Source organism: Mirounga leonina, unplaced genomic scaffold, assembly GCF_011800145.1.
Source record: "Mirounga leonina isolate KUSES-001 unplaced genomic scaffold, KU_Mleo_1.0 Mir_94, whole genome shotgun sequence".
In the NCBI taxonomy this organism is placed as follows: domain Eukaryota; kingdom Metazoa; phylum Chordata; class Mammalia; order Carnivora; family Phocidae; genus Mirounga; species Mirounga leonina.
In genome coordinates, this window is record NW_023270855.1 from 32,491,585 (window position 1) to 32,509,487 (window position 17,903).

General features: G+C 40.5%; 1 long non-coding RNA gene across 1 annotated transcript in view; it reads left to right on the forward strand.

Moving 5' to 3' along the window:
• Positions 1 to 17,665, forward strand: part of LOC118005235 — a 31,053-nt gene extending 13,388 nt beyond the window's left edge. The window contains exon 4 of the long non-coding RNA XR_004677787.1: positions 17,503 to 17,665. This is a non-coding gene — a long non-coding RNA (uncharacterized LOC118005235). The remainder of the gene's footprint in view (positions 1 to 17,502) is intronic.
• Positions 17,666 to 17,903: the final 238 nt, after the last annotated feature.

The following is a 17,903-nucleotide window of genomic DNA, read 5'->3' on the forward strand; positions in this document are numbered from 1 at the left end:
AATACATGATACATAGAAATTGCTCAATATAAAAGGGGAACCCTCTTACACTGTTGGTGGGAATGCAAGTTGGTACAGCCACTTTGGAAAACAGTGTGGAGGTGCCTCAAAAATTTAAAAATAGAGCTACCCTATGACCCAGCAATTGCACTACTGGGTATTTACCCCAAAGACACAGATGTAGTGAAAAGAAGGGACATATGCGCCCCAATGTTCATAGCAGCAATGTCCGCAATAGCCAAACTGTGGAAAGAGCCAAGATGCCCTTCAACAGATGAATGCATAAAGAAGATGTGGTCCATATATACAATGGAATATTACTCAGCCATCAGAAAAGAGGAATACCCAACTTTTACATCCACATGGATGGGACTGGAGGAGATTATGCTAAGTGAAATAAGTCAAGCAGAGAAAGTCAACTATCATATGGTTTCACTTATTTGTGGAACATAAGGAATAACATGGAGGACATCAGGAGAAGGAAGGGAAAAATGGGGGGGGAATTGGAAGGAGAGATGGACCATAAGAGACTATGGACTCTGAGAAACAAACAGGGTTTTAGAGGGGAGAGGGGAGGGGGGATTGGTTAGCCGGTGATGGGTATTGAAGCACGTACTGCATGGAGCACTGGGTGTTGTATGAAAACAATGGATCGTGGATCACCACATCAAAAACCAATGATGTATTGTATGGTGACTAACATAACATAATTAAAAAAAAAAAAAGAAATTGCTCAATATATACACTGTGAACAAATGAATTAAAAGGCATAGGTTAATTTCATTATTGTGCACACATTTAAATTCCCTGCTAATTTTAGAACCCGATCTCTCCATATAATGTTATTTAATCTTCTAAACAATATCAATAAGTGAAACTATTAATATGTATTCAAGATATAGAGGCTTAATATTAAAACATAATGCAGTAAATCACATAGTGAAGCAGAATTCTTTAGAATTCATGTATCTCCATTTACTGTCTGAAATTTGTAATCTTAAGGACCCAGAAATCTCTATATAGTATTTTATTCCTTGCTTAATATATTTTAGTGGTTACTAAAGTTTAGTGTGCAAAACTACTTTTTAGGATTTTATACATAAGCCATGCATCTTATACTTATGGGAAATATAATGGATATTCAAAGGTAATTTTGGCATCTTCCATGCTATCTGTAGGGTAGGTTCCCTAGAAGCAGACCCTGATGAAGATTTATGTGAAAATGATTTATTAGAAAGTATTCCCTGGAAAAACTGGAGGGGTCATGGCGGGGTTGGATTGTGAAGAGAAGGAGGCCAACCAAAAGTGAAATATCAAGCAAACTCCCACATAAAGTTAACTGTGGCATAATCATGCAGGGAGGTCTAGAGATAGTAGAGATTGCTCCTCAGAGTTGTTCTTAGAGCATTGTATTCCTGCACAACTCAGTCATTAGTTAGGAGATGTAAATTCCCAAGCACGTTGGCACATTTTCGGTACACACTAGCAAAACAGGCAAAAGCAGCCTGTAGGAACTCCTCCAAAAAGGGATCCTGGTCCTGGATATTAGAAGTGAAAGTGCAAGGGGATCCCCAGTGCATGAAGATAGTAAAGAGACGGGAGGTGATGTAATAAAGAAATCGAGGACATACGGGTAGAGCGCTGACAGTGCCTGCGGCACTGGCTGACGTCTGTCTCACTGAGTACAGTTACGGAAGGGAGAAAAAGGGTGGGGGGAGGTATGCTTATAGTAAAACCAGTCAGCTTTAAATTTGGAATAAATTTTTTCAGTTTTCTGATTCCCCTTGTTATCCATGAACATTTATTTATATGTGCAATGGAATTTCTTTAGATCTCCTGGTATAATGATCCAAACATTGCTCTTAGGATCATCTCATTGCCTTTTTGAGTAGGACTGTGTTACAAGACTGCGAAGCCACACTAAACTGGGATGCCTCCTTCTCTCCACTCAGATGTTGATATCAAATACTACATCCTCTTACCATTATGTGGTAACCTCAAGATCTCAGCCAACTATTTGAGACTATGAAAACTTCTAAACAACTGCTCAACTCTGAGTCAGATGGCAGCGTCAAACATGTCAGCTGGGTCAGGTCAAATTTTGGTCCCATTCTCTACATTTGAAATTCTTTTTTTGTGGCAGATGAAAGGATAAAGCCACGCTGAAAATTGTAGACCATGAGACAAACAATGTCAATGGAGTCTAACGAACAGCATTCAATAAGTGACCTCAAAAAACATAATTTCTGAAAGATTTGGTATCATTATTATTATTACAACTGAGCTAACTAGATTCTTTCAAAATTTCCTTTCTGCAATAGAAGTCCACTATTCAACAATTCTGTGGAGCATGCCCCAAATCACTGCTCAATAATTCTATAGATAGGAGATTCCCCTATCATGGCCTCTGTTTGAGGGAGTTCCAGTGGTCTCCTCAAGGCCTGAGACAATTTTGCCACTGCCTAAACTAACACAACATCATGGAGAGATGAAAACTAACAGTTGTTTGGTGCCGGGTACCATGCTAAGTACATAAAGTAGCTCATATAATCTCCATAATGATATTGTAAGGTGGTATTACTATATGCTTTTTATAGATAATGAACTTGAGGCTCACAGAGATGAAATAACTTATATACTCACATAGCTTGTAAATATAAAGTCAGAATTAAAACCTAAGGAACCCTGATTCTTTCCACTCTGCTTATACAATGGAAACAATTTTCGAGCAGGAGTTATTCCCAGGAAGCAACACTAAACCCCAATCAAGAAATATTCCCTGTCTTAGTTATCTCAGGCTGCTATAACAAATACCATAGACTGAGTGGCATAAAAACAACAGAAATTTATTTCTCATAGTTCTGGAGGCTAGAAGACTGAGATCAGGGCGCTAGCATGATTAAGGGCCCTCTGTCTGGTAGTAGACCTCTTGCTGTGTCCTCACATGGCAGAATGGATGAGAGAGCTCTCTGGGGTGTCTTTATAAGGGAACTAATCCCATTCTTGAGGGGTCTACCCTCATGATCTAATTATCTCCCAAAAGCCCCACCTCCCAATACCACACCATTGGGGGTTAGGATTTCAACATATGAATTTTGAGAGACAAAAACATTCATTCCATAACATTCCTTATCCCAGGAAAGAGAATTGATGACAGGTACCTAGCTGGATTGCTATGGACAACTGATTGCTAAGTGCTCCAGTGCCCTCCTGGGGGGACTGAAGTGTTTATACCGTGGTTACACTGTGTCTTTCTCACCATTGCATATTGTGTATGAGGTATAAATATTTTTTTCTGTAGTTCACAAGTCTTCAGATCAATAAGAATTTGTACTCAAGGAGCTATATTCAATGATTCACATCCAAGGAGACTCATCCACACTCACATCTGAATTCAGTGGAGAGATCCTTGACACCTAATCTTGCAATATGATGTAATTTGGCTGGGGGTCTTGGGAAAGAGTGAGTGTATTTTGCATGTAGGAGGAGGTATGTAAATAATTCATGGCCAGAGAGTGAACTGTGGTAGATTAAGGATCGCCATAAATTTTTTTAAGTAGTAATCCTCTTCTGCTGGAATCTTAGCTGGCGTTAATGGCTTGCTCAAACAATTAAATGCAACAGAAGTGATATGATATTCTGAGTATTCCAAGACTAGGTCATAATGAGGCTTGCAGCTTATACCTCTTAGAAAGTTTACTCTGGGTGAAGTCAGCCATCAAGTAAGAATTCTGACTATTCTGAGACTGCCTTGCTACTCAAGCTTGACATATGGAAAGACTTTGAGAAGAAAGAGGGGGAGAGAGAGAGAAAGAGAGAGAGAGAGATGCCTACCAGCTCCAGGCCATCCATATCAGCCCAAGCTGGGATCCCAAATATAAGATTGAAGAAGCTCTCTTAAACATTCCAACTCCACCAGACACAGCATGTGGAAGAAGCAAGGAACCCAACCTACAGCTAGAATCAAAGCCCTGGGCATATAACTCCTGTGGAGCTGTTTCAACCATCTCTTGCCATTTAAGTACCCCAGCTGAGACTTCAGTCATCAAGATGCAGAGATAAGCTACCCTCACTATGCCTAGCCTAAATTTCTGGTCCACGAAATTATGAGCATAACAAAATGGTTGTTGTTTTCTACCACTAAGGTTTTTTTGGGGGGGAGGGAGGAGAGTTGTTAGACAGCAATGGGTAACTGGAATATACTGTTCTAAGGACTCTGTAAGGGAAGTGATTGAGTTGTCCCTTCACTAACTAGTTGTTTGCAATGGTCATTTTATTAAAATCAATGTTATGTTCAATATCATTAATTATTAATCTTATCATTAAAGTAATGCAGGTTTATTAGAAAATATACAAAAGTATAAAAAAGAAAATTAAAATCCCCTACAACCCCACCATCCAGGGATATATTTGCATTTTTAAAGTGTGTATGTGTGTATTAGGATGACATTCAGTATATGCAACCATTATCTATTGTTGCATAAAAACATACCCAAATTAAAGGTTTGCAATAACAATAATTTTATGATTGTTTACAAGTCTGTGGGTCAACTTGAGTGATTCTGTAGGTCAGCTGGAGCTGAATGGACTATGGGCAGGTTGGTTGGTTTCTGGGGCTAGAGCTGTGACGTGTCTGTTCCATGTCAGCTCTCATCCTCAAGGAGGCTAGCACAGGCTTTCTCACATGGAGGTCTCAGGACAACAAAAGCATAAGAAGATTAACTATAAGATCTCTTGAAGCCTACACTCAGAACTCCTATAACATCATCACCTCTGCCGTATTTTCCTGGTCAAAGCAAGCCAAAGGCCAGACAGATTCAAGTGGGGAGAGAAAGTGACTCAATCTCTTGAGAGGAATAACAGCCAATTCACATGGCAAAAATGCATGTATGCAAGGATAGGAGGAATCTGCAGCTATTATTGTTATTATTATTATTACTATTATTATTATCTACAAGACCATACTTGAAATTTTCTACTCATATTTTTATAAACTGTTATGCTTGGAAAATATAATCAAAACAGTATGTGTAAGTAAACCCTGTCCATAATCCTCTAAGAAAGACTGTTATTATGTCTCAGATAGATGAGTTCTTGTCTCAATATTGGGAATAGAGTTTCTTCTCTAAAGAGAAAACTCCTTGCAGCTCTCAGGGCTAACTTTTTGAATGAACAGGTGAATTAACTCATTTTCCATTTCTCCTGCCTCAAACTGATGGGTTATTTAATACTACCTAAACATCACATAGAGGCACATGGGCACCACCTGAAGGGCTTTCTCATTCTCTGAACTGTATAACTGAGTGACGTAACCATAGCGACAGGGACACTGGACCTAAAGATGACTTTTGTTGCCGTATTCTGATTGAGCATTTATCTCAAAGATTTGTAAATACCCTAAACTGTGGTACAAAGGTCACCAAGATTTATTTCTGAGAGAAATGGTTATCTCTGTCCTGCTTTGAGCAAAACATCCCATGAACTGAGGTTATACACCCTGAATAAATTAAATCCCAGGGAAACATAAAGGTTAAATGAAAAAGTCAAAGTAAGATGATCCAAATAAGTGGATCAGTTTGAGAAACACCTGGGAAGTGAGAATGAGAACTGTATCCCTATCCTCAGCCATAATGTGGACTTCTATTGTCCATGGACATAGCTATTAATCAAACAGGTTATTTTTAGAATATCCTAGAAATGAAAGTGCCCTTCTGGGTTGTTATTGTCCTCTTTTAGGTCAGTAATACATGACAGACTTATCATGAAGTCTGTTGAGGAAAAAAAAATCTATCATGCTCTTTGAGTCTTAAAGCACAGAAATTTCAACCAAGAATAAGGGCCATACTCTGTCACAATTCCTTCAGCAACCTTCTTGATTGAATGCCTTATGTTGACAGCTTGCATTGTGCCTATTTTGATGTGACATGGTCTAGTAGCCTGGTATTAAATGGCAATCGGAGAAAGAGGTGGTGGAGAAAAGTGATTAGAAGTCTATGCCCTAGCAGGAACCAATCGAGTTTCAAGTTCCTGCTCAGCCACTTACCACTAGCTGTGTGGGCTTGAGTAAGTTAATTCACCTGTTGAGCTTTGGTTTCCCCATCTGAGACATGGCAAGAAGTTGGACAGAAAACTGATAGGAATAATGCAAGGAAAGCATTTGGCACAGTGTCTGGTACATGGCAAATACTGAATACATGTAAGCCATGCTGGTTGTCAAAGAAGTAAGCCCAGTTTGATGCCACGGACCTCAGTCACAGGGCTGTCAGTGGGACAGAAAACAACTGCACTGAGGGCTTTTCTCCATCATAATGAGAGGAATGCACTATGCCTCATTACGCAGATCTGGGACAGGACACGATCCACAATGGAACTAGATTCATGGAATAACTAGGTACACTATAATGAGTTTAACCAAAGTGGTGGAATGCTAAGCCTCTGTAACTACAGATATTTATCATTCTCTCTGGATGCATATAGTAAAACTAGAAAATAGGGAAATTGAACAAACCCCAATACCACTTATTAAAATTCAGAGAAACAAACCGAATCTAGGTATTATACCTCTGAGGAATCTAGTTAACATTAGAAGTTATTTTTCCTCATTTCTCAAAATATTCACTTTCCCTCATAGGCAAAGGAATGTTGTGCTGGCTGCCACTAACCAAACAGAGGCTTCAGGCACAGACTTCAACAGGTCCAGTTCCCTCTCCCTCCCAAATCAACCATGAAGAAAAGAGAGATTTCACTAATCACAGGGTAATTAATAACATATTTACCTAGACAAAACAACGTACTAAAAAGTAAACATGTAGCTTTATGTAATTTTGTGCAGAGGGCTGTTGTTTTAGTGAATTCCAACTCATTTTCCCTCAGTTCATTCATAACATCTTATGCATATGTACAGTTCTAATCTGGGAGATTTATTCAGTCGACTGTAACTGTATCTCTCAGGTGCTAGTCTCTTGTGTTGTTCCTTGACTTTAAAATGATGGTATAGTATCTTCTAGGCCCAAACACCCACTGGGGTTTCTAACTTGCATCCTGTTATCACAACAATGACATTTTTGGAGATTTGAACTGGTGCATGATGTTATGGTCCAGCTCAGCTAAATGATATATATTTTTTAAAAAGTTAAAAGAGAAAGAGGAGATTAAAATCATGAGTATAGCATAAGGAGATTCCCAGCTTAGATGGAAATCCTATAGAACATGAAATACACAGCAGGTCTCCAGTGGTTAGGAGGAAGTTCTGGTGCAGGGAAATTTCGTAGAAGAAAATTAAGGCACCAAGTAAGGGTGAACTACTGTCTTCTGCATGCATTCATGAATGATGGCATCTGGAGGTCCCCACCATGAGACTGCAGCGGAGGCCACCTAAACTGCCTCCTTACCAAACATGCAGGAGATTTGCTTTCAGAGTACACAGCTCTAATTTTATAAAGTAAATCAGTGGGGAAACAGGATTTATTTTACATGATGTACTTTACTGGCAGCTCCTTGGAACATATTTATTCCATAAAAGTAAAGGATAGCTGTCCTCCATCTGATCCAAACTTCAAGAGGGATGTGGGTCAAACTCCATGAGTTACAATATGGTCAGAAGGTTTAACACTCCTAGAAAACAATCTAGAGCCTTAATGATGACAAATACTCCAACTAGTTTCTCATAAAAGCTGAAGCTGGAAATGTTGTCAGCCAGCGTGGCAACCCCTAGATGGGGTGCAGAAGCAAGGCTCATGGTACATGCTTCCAGCAAACATTTCACCAACGATGTCCAGCCTACTCAGCAAGCCATTGCTTTGCTCACTGATCTGTATCCTATTTGCCATGTAGACCCAGCAAAACAAACATTTTCAGTGACATGATTGCAAATGTTTCTGTCACATAGACCCATGGCAAACAATCTCCAGTTTGGATTTATTCTTGGCAAGCAGGGCTCTGCTCCAGAGCCTATGAGGATTCTTCTTACTGTCCATATCTCAGAGGGTGTCTTTCCTGGAAAACACATGAGATTTCTGCCACAGCAAAACAGCAGCATGGGATCCTCCTGAGAACCAGCATCTCACCTAAAATATTCATGGCTCAGATTCCCAAAGGCTGATAGAGCAGTGCCTCAATTAATGACATTCCCCCTGGTACACAGTCAAAAACATGGGGTCCCAGAGATATGGTAAGAATGCTTCACCCCTTTGCATTGTTATTAATCTTCAGTATTTCACTGAAGTTAGAAATATCTTTTAATAAAAACATATAAAACCATGAAAAAATTATTCTAGCTCATTTTATGAACTGATCTGATCCTACTACTCATAAATTATGGATAGTTACATCCTGTGGCATTTTAGTTCTGCTCACTTTATAATTTAGTCTGACATTTGGATAGCCCTGGTCCTTCTATATTAAAGTACTGTTGAATCACTTAATTATAACCATTATATCTTGGGGGAAAATGTGTACCTGTAATGACTTGCCACTGTTAAGTGGCCAACTGAAGACAGTGAAAGTAAGTTTTTGATACAAAGAACGAAGAGTTACCCTATTTAAAAAGAATGGTCTAAAGTTAAAAAAAAAACTTTGGGTGGCAAATTATAGAAACCTATCCAGAATGCTTTGAGCACAATAATGGTGACTAACTGAGAGTATCCAATAGTGTGTCCTTGAATACAGAAGCAGCCATCCAGCCAAGCCTGGGAAACTAAAGTCCAGAATCTACAAGCCAGTGGGAAGTAACTAGTTTCATCATCGCTCAATTTCTCTTCCCTCCATGGATCGTGTCATTTCTCACTTCACATGAGCTCCTACTGTGCATCTACTTTATTTATCTGTTTCCTTGCCAATCAGTAGTTTCAGTTTTTCCACTTACAGTGTGGAAATGGATATGCCAGCTCCACAGCTTCAGTACCTCCCAGCTCCAGAAAGGCAACCAGTTCCAAATTCCAAGAGAGGACCCAACCGAGCCAGACTGGTTCAGGTGTTCATCCTTGCCCTAATGGACTGTGGCTGCTTCATCCATGAAACACAAAAGCCTTAAACTCAGTTAATCATGAGCCCTTTGGAGTTACCCCAAAGAAAAATGTCTATGTTTAAGGATGAAGCATGGGGCCTGTATACCTAGTGAATAGAGTGGTTGAATTTTGAGGTTGGAAAAGCTATTAGAAATTACCCTATGGATACTCCCATTGATATAGAAATCTACTAACAGCTCAGCTTTTTGATGGGAAGCCATCCAAGTGATCTCAGCTTGAATACTTTCTATGACTTAGTATCTACTTTCTAGCAGAGGCTCATTCTACTAGTGGGCAGATCTCATCCTCAGCCAGGTCTTACTTATATTGAACAGAAATTACCTCTCTCTAACATCTATCCATATGCTTGGGTCTGCTCCTTGGAGCTCACAGAAGAGTTCAACTCTAGCTTCCCTATGGTAAATACTTGATGGCTGTCCTATCATAGCTCCTCATCTCCAAGCTTGATATTTTCACACTCCCCCAAGCATTCTTTTAGATGACATCATCCTGACAGCATGTCTCTCCATGCTCTCTGGTTGCCAAGGACCCTCAATGTATGAATATAATCATATAAAATTTGTGGAACATCCAAGAGGATGTTGTCTAATTCTCACTCTTACTAATTTTCACCTACATGCAATATTTCTATTAACATAGACAAAAAACTGTATGAGCCCTCTCAACAATGACCTTTGGTATAGAATTAAAGAGCCCAGATCTCCAGGGTTCATATACTGTCTCCTCCTTTTACTAGGTATATGACTTTAGGCTATTAATCTCTTCATGACTCAGTTTCCTTACCTGTAAAGGAAGAATATGCACAGTGCCTGCTGTGAGAACTGTATAATAATACCTGTAAAGAGCTGAAAATAGCATCTGGAACATGGCAATTGCTCAATCAATGTCAGGCATTAGTTTGGAATAAACTAAATACTATTGTCCTTTATGCGACTTTCTAAAGTGGTTCAATTTCATCATGAATGTCTTGATCATATGTTCAGTCTACAGATACCTTTGTTGTCCTGATTACCTCGCTCAACAAATTAGCTATTCTTCTTAGGCTTGTGTTATCCACAAATTTGATAATTATGGCCTACTTGTCTTCAAGATAATGAAAATGTTGAGTAAGATAGAACCAAGGAGAGAATTTGAGGCATCCACAGAGTGTTCTTAAATTACAAAATGCTTTCCTGCCTTCTCATTTGAGTTAGATATCATTAGTCCTATTTTTCAGATGAAAAATTAAGACCCCAAATTGTAAAGGTGCTTGCTTGTTTAAGGACACAAAAATAATAAGTGATTAAGCCAAAACTGAAATCTAAGAATCCTTGTTACCTCAGTGTTCTTCTGATACAATTAATAAAACAGCTAAAAACTCACATTGACTTTATCTTCCACATTTTTAAAAATCTTCTCCATATGGTATAAAGGATGCTGAGTGAGAACACCAACTTGGGAATGAGACAAATATGTTTTGGAATCTCTCAGTTCCACTGCTGAATCACTGGGATGACTTTGAACATGTTAATTTCCCTAAAGCTCAGTTTTCTCATTTGTAAAATTGGTACAGTAATAATACTTACCTCATAGGTTTGCTGTAGGATGAAATGAAGTAATAATGTATGTGAGGTGCTCATCACAGTACCTGTGCATCCACTATATGCTAGTTGTGATAATTCCCATTCTTAACAATATTATCCATGAAAGATCATCAAATACCTTACCAAAGGCACAGTATTACTTCTTTTGGCATCATTCTGATTAAACTGCTTGCTTTAAAATAAAATAACAGGGTGCCTGGGTGGCTCAGTTGGTTAAGCAACTGCCTTCGGCTCAGGTCATGATCCCAGGGTTCTGGGATCGAGTCCCACATCAGGCTCCCGGCTCAGCAGAGAGCCTGCTTCTCCCTCTGACCCTCTCCTCTCTCATGCTGTTTCTCTCTCGCTTGCTCTCTAATAAATAAATAAATAAAATCTTAAAAAAAAATAATAAAATAAAATAACAACAACAAAAGCCTTGAAATTCAACTCATATGGAGATCTGGGGTTGGGGACTACAATTCCAATTTCCAAAGTTATATCCCTGAATTTTCCCAGAGTTAAAGATTAGTGTCCACTTTTAGAGACAGAAGACCACTTGCAATTTATAAATTATAGTTCTTCTCCTCACACCAGTTCTACAGCCAAGATTTCAAAACTAATGAGGTTTAATCACAAGTATTATTATTATTATTATTATTATTATTATTATTATTATTATTATTACTATTATTACTTCTACAGGCTGAACTGTGATGCTGTACTATGGTTTTGAATAGTATGATAACCAGATCAGATCAGTTTTGACACAGAGTTGTTCCATGACAAAAGCTGTACTCCAACTTTAGTCATCCCCTATGTGTAGTACCTGGTCACTAGTTTTAAGAGCGACTGGTTAAAAAAAAATGTGTGGATGCTAGCAGTTACCATTCCCGCTACTGAAAATACAAATTCAAAGCACGTTAGGACCAACTGTGGGTCTCTGGCACCAACTGGACACCCAATGGTAGATGACAAAGGATTCACTGCTCCTATTTCCCTGGGTCTCAAGAAATGGGGGGAAAAACTCATTAACAGAAAAAATTTGCCTGGATACACCATGAGAACCAGGGAGCTCATATTCATCCCAATATTCATTATATAGATTGTATGTGAGAAAGGAGTAAGCCCACAGTAACATCTTAAGGAGAAATAATAACTACTTTTATTTGCATAGGCGCTCTGACTTCTGCCTTATGTCTGAAAAGTGATTATCACTTGATAGAAATAAAATTGTAATAGCACGAATATAAATTTAACGTGAGATTCAAACACAATTTTAATATTTATTTTGTGGAGATAAACAGTAGCAGCACATCTGAATATAAAATGTATTATAAATCAAGCCAAGGATTCACAAACTAATCCCATTTTAAATATATTTATTCATGGTGGCAGAGAATGAGGCAGTGTCAATAATTTGGCACCAAGGGCTTCCCTTGCTGGAGTGAAAAGGAAGTCCTTGAGAACATCATTATTCTACCTCCATGTACATACTGTGCCCTAGAGGATCCTTGAAAACGAAGCTGATTCTAGGGGCTTCAGCTCTGAAGGGTTCTGGAGACAGAGAAATGACAAGGAGGGGACATGTTGTAATCTGAGAGTCTTTTTCATGTGGCTGCTCTCTGTAGACAAGATTGAAAACCCGCCTGCCACCGAGTAGATGAAGATGCCGGTGACCCCGAGCATACAAACCACCGATATCTACGGGAGACTCAAGTGGGTGTGGCAGAGTCAGTTCCAGGGGAAGCAAATTATACCAATGTCCTCCTGTCACAGGCAGGATAAAAATGTACCTACAGTGAATGAAAAGGCAAAATCCTCCCCATGCTGTCCGGAATGAGTTTTTGGAGTGGCTTGGCTCCGACCAGAGCCTCTTCCAACAACCAGGGCTCCACCTCTGTGAGTGAATCTTTGCAAGATGTGAAACTGCCATTCTCCATCTTAGTTTCATGTCTGTTTCCTTCCTAGGAAGCAACCTGCCATTTTGTATGCATTTTCCTTTGTTTTTCTTTTGTTATTCCCCCCCACTAATTTCCAACCCCAGATCTCCATATGAGTTGAACAACAAAACAAAAAAACCTCTTTTCTTCACTATTATATCCCTAGACTCCTGCCAGAGTGCCTGGCACCCACCAAGTAAATTTTCATAAATATTTGCAAAGTAACGAGCGAATTCTCTACCGATGATACCTATAAAGGAACTTCTTAAGCCAGGGATGATGTATTTGCATTATTTTGTATGTCAAGTGTGATGAGTCACCAGTGACTTCCAGGAGAAGGTACATCTAGGCTCCATGGAAGCTGAGAGTGAGGCAGCAGACTCTTGCCACTCCTATCTTCCACCCCTGTTGGAACAACTACAGTGAATACAACTACGGTCACACGTTAAATCGGAATGAGGCATAGGAAGAGGGTGGGGGCAGGCATCCATAATTTTTAAATCTCTCCTCAGTGGTTGAGAGCCACTGAGCTGCCTTCTTCTTGGGAATTTGATTGGCCAATCCCAACAGCAGGCCCTGAGTGAGATGGGAAGAGGGACAACTGAAGGGAGAGGAAGCCTCTAGACCAGACACGGCTCAGAAACTCAGGTCAGCCCACCTGGCTGCACCCGTGTCCACCTGTGCCCTCAGCATCATAGAATCACTGCTCTTGCCTCTGCGTGCGGCCCATGTGCCCTCCACTTTCCACAATAATCACTGCTTCATAACTGCAAAGCCATGGATTTCTCAGTGCTAAATATGAAGAAGAAAAGAACATTTATTCAGAAATTCTTGATTTATGGTAAACCAGATGTAAATCTCAGGATGAATCTCGTGTGGGTCATGAAGATTTTTGTACAAACCCACAAAATGTCCAAGAAAAGTAAATAATGAGTGTCTAACTGCCCTCTGTATAATTTGGCTAATTATACAACTCTCAGATTATAGCAGTGCTTGGGTAAACATAATGATATCTTATGTGCCACAAATTCCCTAGGTTTAGTTAACCAGTTACTTTTCTAATGCTTCAGGTATCATTAGAGCCATCCTATAATAAATGTTGGATCACTATGTTGTACACCTGAAACTAATATAATATTGTATTGTCAATTATACTTCAATTAAAAAAGCCATCCTCATTTAAAAATAAGCAGATGTGCATCATAACAGAGCTCCAAATTTAACCCCAGATACCTAATAAATGTATAAAAGGGAAAAAAATTGTCTATTCTTAATATGCTATTTAATTACAAGGTTTGAGAAAGAAATAATACATGTTAATGATGAAATTAAAGGCTTTAAGATCTAATTTGATTATATTCTGTGAACATTGGTTATAACTTGACTAGCAGCTAAATTTATCAAGATGCCTTTCCCATTCACATGGGGCTAAAAGCAATTTTCAAGCAAGAGGCTAGATTCACAGTGGATTGTTAGTGTTGGATAACTTTTATCAAACAGCACCTCTTGCTCTGGATCTATTAGCTGGCAACAAGCATATACCAAGCTAAGATGATGCCCATAAATAGTGCCATTAGCTTCTTGTATCGAAGACAAAGGTGTCTAATGGACCAATATCCCACACTTCCCCACAGCAGCAGGGCTTACTTTACAATGGGTTATTATGCTAATACATTGTAAAATAGTATACAAGAACGTGGCTTTAATGTATTTACCCCTGTAGACAAGGAGGGGGAAAATGCTTTGCAAGCAATTATCATGACTTATTACACTATCTAAAAAACAATTACTGTAAACTCATGTGTTTCCGTTTTCTAAGTTTATTACCGTTAGCATGCACACAGTGAATATAATCGAGCCAGCCACTCAAAACCTCACTTACAAACAGAGCACCTTGAGTGAGGGGAAGGGAGGATTTGTGCATCCAGCCCCTCTCTGCTCCCCACCGCCATTGTTTTCCCACCTCAGAAAGGACTTTTCTTCTTGAATGCACCAAGTACTTTTAAGAAAGGAATTGAACAATGGCTGTAATTTAGAATGCAATTAGGTGAGCCACTTCTCCTTTTTTTACCTCCAATTACCCACAGCAACCTGCACACAGCTACCACCACCTCCTCCTCTCAGTCCCAGCTGTTATTCTTGAATATCAGATCAGGGCAATGTAACTCAGCCAGAGAAGCTGAGTCTAACAGAGGTCCCCAGAGGAATCTGGCTAAACCAAAGCACTTCTCACCCCTTCTGCCCTGCTGACAACATCTGTTAGGCCAGTTCCCTGGGGCCTTATGCATCTTCATTGAAAACTCTCCAGACTTAAAGTTCACAATAACTAGTCTGCTGACTCTCTTCTCTGGTGTGTCTCAAAATGTGTGCCGCATGAAAGAGAATTGACTCTGTGAAAATGGACTAAATGAACATGGTCTTTTCAAAACACAAGTCTGACCATGCCCTCCTCTTCCACTTCCCTTAAAACCTCTCATTATGATTTGTAAACCCTGCATGATCCAGTCCCTGCTCACCTCTAGCCCTTTCTTACAAAGTCCCTCGATCTCTTGCACCACAGGGCCTTTGTACATGCTGTTTCTGCTGCTCATAAAACTCCCCCTGCATCTAGTTAAAGCCTAACCAAAACTTCAGACTTCATCTTAAGTTTCCCTTCCTCTGACCTCCCTAATTAGTTAGATCCCTTGCCCTACCTACCCCCTGCCGATGTTATTCTCTCAGGCTACCACATTCCTCTCCTCCAAAGCCTTTACCACATCTGCAAATTTAGCCCTTATTTGTATACTTCTTTGTTTAACATTGGTTTTCCACACCAGACTCCAAGCTCCATGAAGGCAGTAATCCATCTACTTTATTTGCCACTATATCCCCACTAGAACAGTGTTCAGTGCATAATCAGTTCTCAGTAAATATTTCTGAATGAATAAAATATATGAACAAAGTTAGAAAGATAAAAAATAATCATGTATGCAAGCACCAGAATCACTAACCCAGAGCATGGGTACTGGGACCTGGTGAGAGATAGACCGATATAGATAATGTAGAATCAACTGTAGTAGTCATCGACAATACAAGATAAATTATAACAATTTAGAAGGAAGAAATAAACAGAGATGAGAGAATGTGGAGGATTTTGGAGACAGAAAGCCTAGAAACTAGGTGACAAATTGAGTTTTAAATTGGGTGTGTGTTGGGGGTTGGTAATCAGCAGCATCCGATACAGCATGAACCAAGAAGAGTAGCTCAGGATCGAGCAGAGAATTTGCCTAGGAGGTGAGCAAGACAGCAAGACTGACTGCAGTTTTCAGTGGAATATTGGGGATAGGAGCCAGATGTAAGGTGCAGGGATGTAAGAGGAAATTGAGGAGAGACAGAAATCAACCAATACTTGGCAGCCTCAGTACTAAGTGAAGAAGTGCTTCAGGATGGAAGAGATGGATCCGAGTGAGAGCGGAGCGGAAGAAGTCCGAGGGCAGGGTGGTGGGCAAGCAGTAAAAAGACCAGGAAGAGCCCTACGTGGCCAGGAAGCAGGCAGGGAGCCAGGACCCTCAGGAAACCACAGGAGGCAGAACTCGGACAAGAAGATTAGCTGAGGGAAGAGGCAGACTGCCTCCCAGGAAAGTACTAGCTAGCAAGGCGAGGGAACACAAAGACAGGAATGAAGAGGTGGCGAGAGGCACAGAGGAACCAGTGGGGCCGCCAGGATGCAGCCTTAGTTGGTCCCAGGAAGGAAAAAGCAAGGACTTCGTCTGTAAGCCTAGTCTGGGGAACAGAAAGCTGTGCATGTTCCCATGAAAGGAAGCTTGGGGCACAGGCTTTTCATGCTTTGTTCTGCAAAAAGAGGAGGAAAAAGCAACCTCTCCCACTCATGTTAAGAATGCAAAGGCCTCTTCTAGGGCAGGGGAGGAGGAGAACTTCTAGAAGTTGTGTGTTTGGAAGCACCAGTTGTCACCAGAACGCTGAGTTCCCAGAAGATCCCTCCGGGCCATCTGTCAGGGGCAGGGCTGAGCATCAGTAAGGGCGCAGCAACCCAACGGCCTAACCAGACCCGGTGCATCTCCACAGCGGTATCGGGCACTTTCTCCAGGACCTGTCAATTTGGGAGCCTCACTCTAATGAAATGATGGATGGCCAGGCTGAGAAGGAGAACCACAGTCCCTGGGCCCTGGAAGGCCCCTGGCCATCGGAGCTGCACTCGGTTCTGAGGAAGGCCTGCAGGGCTCTCCTCAGGTGGAACCACCATCATCAAGAAGCATTAGGAGGGGAGGGCATGCATGGTGGAGCCACACACAAGTTGGCAGCCCTGGAAAGGGGAGTTGGGGGGAAGAAGAATTACTACTGAGAGCCCCAGAGTTTTTTCCAAACATACTTTTAATTGATGGGCCCATTATATCCTTTCCAAAGGCATTTTTAAAACTTAATAAATGACTGCTTACTATGGAGCACAATACAATCCCTTACAAGTTAAGCTGTTCTCGTGAATCACTTGTAATTACTGGGCATTTTCAAGCCCAGGGGTTGTATAACTATATTATTGTATTCCTGTGATTTTATGAAGTCAAGACAAGGAAACAAATCATGGTAACTGAATTAATCTCTTCACCAAGAGCTTATAATAATCAGCAGAAAACTTAAAAATCCCATAAACCAAAAAAAAAAAAATCTATTAAATCATCAGGTCTTTTTCTAACTACTACTTGGTTTGTTTACTCCCAAAAGGGAAGGCTAGAAGGGGAGAAGGTGGGCAGGGGAGGGAGACAAGGATGGGAGGAAGAGGCTGAGGGCCAGAGAGGGAGAGAAAGGGGAAGGGAGAAGCCTGCAGGGGAAGTGGAAGAAAAGGGAGGGGCAGAGAGGAGGGCAGGAGGAAGGCAAGAGAGGAAGAGAGGCAGGAAATCATATTAGTTTCCTAGGGCTGCTATAAAAAATTGCCACAAACTTAGTGGTTTAAAACAACACAAATTTATTCTCTTACAGATCTGGAGGTCAGAAGCCTAAATCAAAGTGTTGGCAAGACTGTGCTCCTTCTGGAGACTTCACGGGGAGAGTCTGTTTCCTTATCTTTTCCAGCCTCTGGCTGCCACCTGCATTCCCTGGCTCATGGCCTTTTCTTCCATCTTCAGAGTGTATCACTCCAACCTCTGCCCCTTTTGTCCCACCTCCTCCTCCTGCCTTCCACCTTCTTGCTTCCCTCTTATGAAAGAAGCCTGGTGATTACACTGGAACCCCCCCCCCCACCCCAGATAATCCAGGATAATTGCCCCATCTCGAGATTATTAACTTAATCACATATGTAAAAATGTTTTGCCATGTAAAGTAATGTATTCACATGTTCCAGGGAGTAGGATATGGTCATCTGGGGAAGGGGGACATTATTC